General features: G+C 38.4%; 1 long non-coding RNA gene across 1 annotated transcript in view; it reads left to right on the plus strand.

The window, feature by feature from the left end:
- LOC138816725 (uncharacterized) overlaps positions 1-4,604 on the plus strand; it is a 113,923-nt gene extending 109,319 nt beyond the window's left edge. Inside the window, exons 4-5 of the long non-coding RNA XR_011368722.1 lie at positions 3,425-3,558; positions 3,709-4,604. This is a non-coding gene — a long non-coding RNA (uncharacterized lncRNA). The remainder of the gene's footprint in view (positions 1-3,424; positions 3,559-3,708) is intronic.
- The last annotated feature ends 1,014 nt before the right edge of the window (positions 4,605-5,618 follow it).

Consider the following 5,618-nt stretch of genomic DNA (forward strand, 5'->3'; position numbering starts at 1 on the left):
TTTCTCTTGAATTGTTACCATGTTTGATATGTGGTAAAGTAGGATCCAGCTAGGGAACAAGAAACCACCCTAAAGGAGAGCTAATGCAGAGATGTAGTTACATACATGATAGAAGGTGATAGCCAAGCCCCCAGATTACAAAGGAACAGCTCAAAGATTAGTAACAAAGGCAGCTGTACCATCCTGAGCAGGGACAGAACCCAGAGATCTGGCCACATAGTAGAAGCTGGCATGGCACTAAACCTGTGGAAAAGAAATAATTTTTTGCGTATTAGTTCTAATTCAAAGTCTGCCATGCTGAAGATGAAAGGGAAATATCATATACTGAGGACTATTTAGGAGGCAAGAAATCTCCACGTGATAGAAGCTACAGTTTATCCTTGTCATCCAGATAAAAGTCACGATGTAGTTTGCACCAAGTACCTAAGCACTGAAGAATTCTAGCAATTTATTCATCTATTCTGTTTTCATTTATAAATCCACTTTGGGCCTATTGTTACAGAAACATCCATAGAAACATACATTCTCTACAGATAGTTGAAAAAATAGACACAATTCAGATGACTATTGACTTAAAGTTTATGCCTCTGTATAGAAAGTATTGAATTTTCTCCTTTAGCTCTTTGTATACCACTCCCCTTGAATAAAAGAGGCAAGATGAGTACTTCCCTTGGGAGTCCTTCATGCCTGCATAGTGAATTTCCTAAATTGCAAATTCAATAAAAGTGGGTGAACTCATTCTCCGGGGCTGATTCATTTGTACCAATTAGACACGATCGCATCCTGAGCATGGCACTGAGTGTTTCTTCCCATCCCCATGTTTAGGATGTTCAATGATTAATAACATTCCAGTCAAGCTGGAAGAAACAGAAACTGCCAGTGGGACTTGTGAAATCGCTGTCCTTCTAAAGCAGCAGTTCTCGGTGCCATTCTTGCTCAACCTTCATTCTCGAGAATTAGTAAAGTTAGAAAAATAGAAAAAAGTCATATTCTTTTTAAAGAGAAAGCACACTCTGTAAAGGAATCACCTTGTACTTTTGCCTGCAGCATTTTTCATCTGTAAACATTTGTAGGAGATGCTTTTGTGGTCTTACTCAGATTTGCCTAAGACAGCTGACACACTCTGTACTCAAGATGCTGTGCCCAGTGGTTCACAGCTTCTTCCTCCCTGGAAGATGGCCCTGAACACAATCTGCCACCTTCCTACCTTGCCACTCAAGCAGGTGATCCTCATGAGAGTTTTTTTCCTTACCAGTTATCAGCCCAGGCTCCTTCCTTCTAGGCCATTCTGAGGTATACGTCAGCCTTATTTTTATTTTTACTCTTATTTTTATTAATACCATGTTTAAGTAGTTGCACAAAAGAGTTACCATTTAACCAAGCAGTTGATGAACACCATATATCTTGATCAATAGCATCCCTTTCTATATTCTCAAGTCAGCCTTTAATGGACTCTGGATAGTAAGATTGAAGCCAATGCCTTTTTTTTCAATTTTTATTTCTGATGACACTGGATGAGATGGACTTAAGATTTATCATACAAGGGACTGATCTGATGAATGATCATATTTCAGTTATAATGTTGCAATTATAGAGAGATGCTTAAATTCACATTGCAAGAAAACTGTAGATTATGTTGACTAGTAGCACAGTAATAAGGGAAGACATATTTTTTTTAATATTATTTTATTTTATTTGAGAACATACTGTACAGAGGGGCTACAATTACATGGGCAGGATAATGCATACATTTCTTACCAAGCATTGCAGCCTCCTCCTTTGTTTACCCTTCACCTCCCTTCCCAGCCTCCCCCCTCCCCCCACCCAATTATACCCCCCTCCCCCCCCACATTGTAAAGCTGGTTTTGACATGACATTTTGTACTTCTCATTGTTGCAACAGGTCCACCTGAATCCTTAAACGACTTGTTTGCCCCCATCTCCTCCACGTTATACTGACATCAAATATAGTGAAAGTGGGGGTTACACTGTGGGGGAGGGACATACAAAGCAACAAAGAAATCATCTTATAAATGCGTTAGAAACATATGCATGAAAGAAACGAAAACATTAAAATACATATTTAAGGGTTCATTTTCCTAACATCACATTATCTGACCTTTTCTGCTTGACTCATACCTATACTAGATATTGCAAGTAAGGGAAACCATGGGACCTATGCTTCTTTGGGCCTGGCTTACTTCACTTAATATAATTTTTTCCAAGCCTTTCCATTTCCTAACAAATGGGGAAATGTCATTCTTTCTGATGGAGGCATAGAATTCCATTGTGTATATATACCACATTTTCTTGATCCATTCATCTACTGAGGGGCATCTGGGTTGGTTCCATATCTTAGCTATGGTAAATAATACTGCAATAAACATAGTTGTGCTGGTAGCTTTAGTGTGGTCTTGTTTGTAAACATTTGGGTAAATGCCCAAAAGTGGGATTGCTGGATCATAGGAGAGATCTATGTGAAGTCTTTTGAGGAACCTCCATACTGCTTTCCAAAGTGGTTGAACAAGTTTACATTCCCACCAACAATGAAGTAAGGTTCCTTTCTGTCCACATCCCCTCCAGCATCTGTTGTTGTTAGAGTTCTTGATTTTTGCTGTTCTAACTGGAGTGAGGTGATATCTCAATGTTGTTTTGATTTGCATTTCTTTTATGGCTAGGGATGTTGAACATTTCGGGAAGACATATTTTTTATATTTCATTTTTGTGACTTAATCGATAGTTTCAAAATCTGTTAATTTTGATAAACTTCATCTTTTTAATCTATAAAATGCATATAATTTCAATATCTGATAGGTTCCAAGTGTGTGTGTGTGTGTGTGTGTGTGTGTGTGTGTGTGTGTGTGTGTGTGTGTGTGTGTGTGTGTGTGTGTATGTGTGTGTGAGCTGGTACTGGATGGAGCTTGACCTCAGGGCCTGGGAGATGTTCCTTAGCTTTTTCATTCAAAGCTGGCACTCTACCACTTGATCCACATCTTTGCGTCTAGGTTTTTTTTTTCTGGTTAATTGGTGATGAGAATCTTACAGACTTTCCTACCCAGGCTGGCTCCACACCTTGCTCCTCAGATCGCAGCCTTCTGAGTAGCTAGGATTATAGGTGTGAGCCACCCATGCCCAGATCCCAACTCTTATTTTCTTTAAAGTAGAATTTTATTGTTATGATGAAGGCGTTGTACAGAGGGGTTACCATCTCACAATTCAGGTCATGTGTACCTTTCTCTTTTAGGCAATGTCAGCCTTTCCTTCACTTATCCCAGTTTTCTCCTCCCAACCCTGCCCACAAGTTGCATAGTTCATTTCCCACATAGTCTGTACTGAATATCATTATTGCATTTAGTCATCCTTCTGTCCTCCCTTTCTAACTATTATTATTGATATCACAATCTTAATTCTTTCTCCATTGAAAGGAGATGCTTATGCATTCCCTGACATGAGCCTGCTACTTGCACTCTACTTCTACGTAACGAATGAGACTCTAAGAGACTAAATAAAAAATAAAGAAACCTTTGGGCTACTAGCCAGAGAAATTACTGCTGTTGGGGTAAGTAAATGTTTCTTTTAGCAAATGAGTATTGTTTACTAGAAGCTAAATAAATTAAGTAAATGTGCAGATAAATGTCCATGTTTAAATCAAATTAACATTCTATAATTCAGTCTACTTCAACAAACCCCTCCTATTCTAATTTTCTAGGTCTGGATCCTCATTCCATTGCCTCCTGCTTAAAACTAAAAGATGATTGGAAACCAACCACTAAGTGCGACCTTTGTGTAATGACATATATCAATTCATTTGACTCTTACAAGTCTGTTGAAGGGCATGTCAATTCTTATTTCTGCTTCATAAATTATTAAATTGAGACTTGGATCTAAGTCTGTTCGCTAGGAACTTACATCTAAATTATAAATATATTTGTAAAATATATTTGTAAACATAAATATATTTGTAAATATATTTGTAAACATATATTTGTAAACATGTACAGGGTGATATGCATATAAACACAAACATGTTCACTTTAACGTAGTATACGGAGAAGAAGATTCCAGTGGTAGGACTTGTTTGAACTAACTTACAGTTTAACAAAATGAGTACTAAGAAGCTGTAACACATGATGTGAAAGGGGAAGGGAGGTCAAGGGGAGAGAAGCAGATGAATGGAGAGAGGAAGGGTAGGAAAATGCAGTCATAATAGTTAATGTATGTATGTGAAAATGGAACCAGAGACATCAAGGAGAAAGATGGAGTTGGGAGAGATGGGAGAGAAAGATGAAAAGGGTGACATTTAACCAAGATGCATTGTACTCACCAACTGACATGTTGACTTGAAAGCCCTGTAGCTGCTTAAAGATAATTTAAAAAGGCTTTTCAGAAAATCATATTAAGTTAAGTAAGCCAGGCCCAAAGAAACATAAGCTCTATAGTTTCCTTCATTTGTAACAATTAGTACATGTCTAGGATACTCCTAGCAGAGGATCACAATAGCTCAATAGCTATCTCCCCTTATGACCATAATAAAATGATGCTAATTGAAATGAACTCCAAGATGTGGAAAAAAGAGGTATTTTTTTAAAACTCTGTGACTTTATTTCTTTTTTTCCTTCATCTTTTCCCCCTTTGACTTATTCCCCTGTTGCCACTGGTTTTGATTTGGTACCCTGTGTCTTGTATATATGTGTATCTGACTTGGGGAGGTTAAGGGGAAGAGCAACATGGTGAGACAAAGGACAAATGCAACAATGATACTCAGGACCTTATGTTGGAAATGAACTTTACAACTTGGGCGGGGGGGGGGGAAGGGGGGAAGGAGTGGCATCAGAGGGGAGGGACAGTGGGAGAAAATGAGGGAGGAGGTAACACTGTGTGACAAGAAATGTACTCATTACCTTACTTATAATAAATTAAAGAAAGGCTTTTCAGTCCTTGAAAATGAAGATCCTTTACTTTTTACACAATTCACCAAGCTGTTGATTTTTAGTATACCCTTTGCTGTGCTCTGCCCCTTACTCCCAGCTTCTCCATGTTTTCCAGCCAGGAATGCTCATCCATGACTTCAGACTTGAGCATAGGGACAGACTTTCTCTCCTCCCCCTTTCCATTGGCATCTTCTTTCTAATGTTCTAGAGCCAACCCCTTCCTTCTCACATGGCTACCTGGAAGCTGGGACTTCATCTGAAATCTTATTGCTGCTTGACTTCTTTCACTTCCCTGTCCTGTGTCACCCTGCCTCACCCCACATTGATCTCCCCTAGGGACAATCCCCAAATTATCTGCTTCTGAATTCTTCACTTTGGGTCTTATATTGGGAACAATTTTACTAAGACAATATTGCAAAAGGAATAGGAAAGGCAGATACTCATACAAGTCAATTTGGTATTCTTGATTTGGATGTTTTGTTTCTTTTTTTGTTTGTTTGTTTTAAATTTGAACTGACACAAGGACACAGGCCATTCATTTCAGCACTGGGGAGGCTGACTAGAACTCTCATCTGGACTATGGAGAGTTTGAGACTAATTTGGGCTGTCTAGCAAGATCTTGCCTAAAATAGTAAACCAAATTAAAAAAATAAAATATTGGTTGTTTATTACAAAATAACACATGCTC

The sequence above is a fragment of the Dipodomys merriami genome, unplaced genomic scaffold, assembly GCF_024711535.1.
Source record: "Dipodomys merriami isolate MVZ:Mamm:240054 unplaced genomic scaffold, mDipMer1.0.p SCAF_7, whole genome shotgun sequence".
Lineage (NCBI taxonomy): Eukaryota > Metazoa > Chordata > Mammalia > Rodentia > Heteromyidae > Dipodomys > Dipodomys merriami.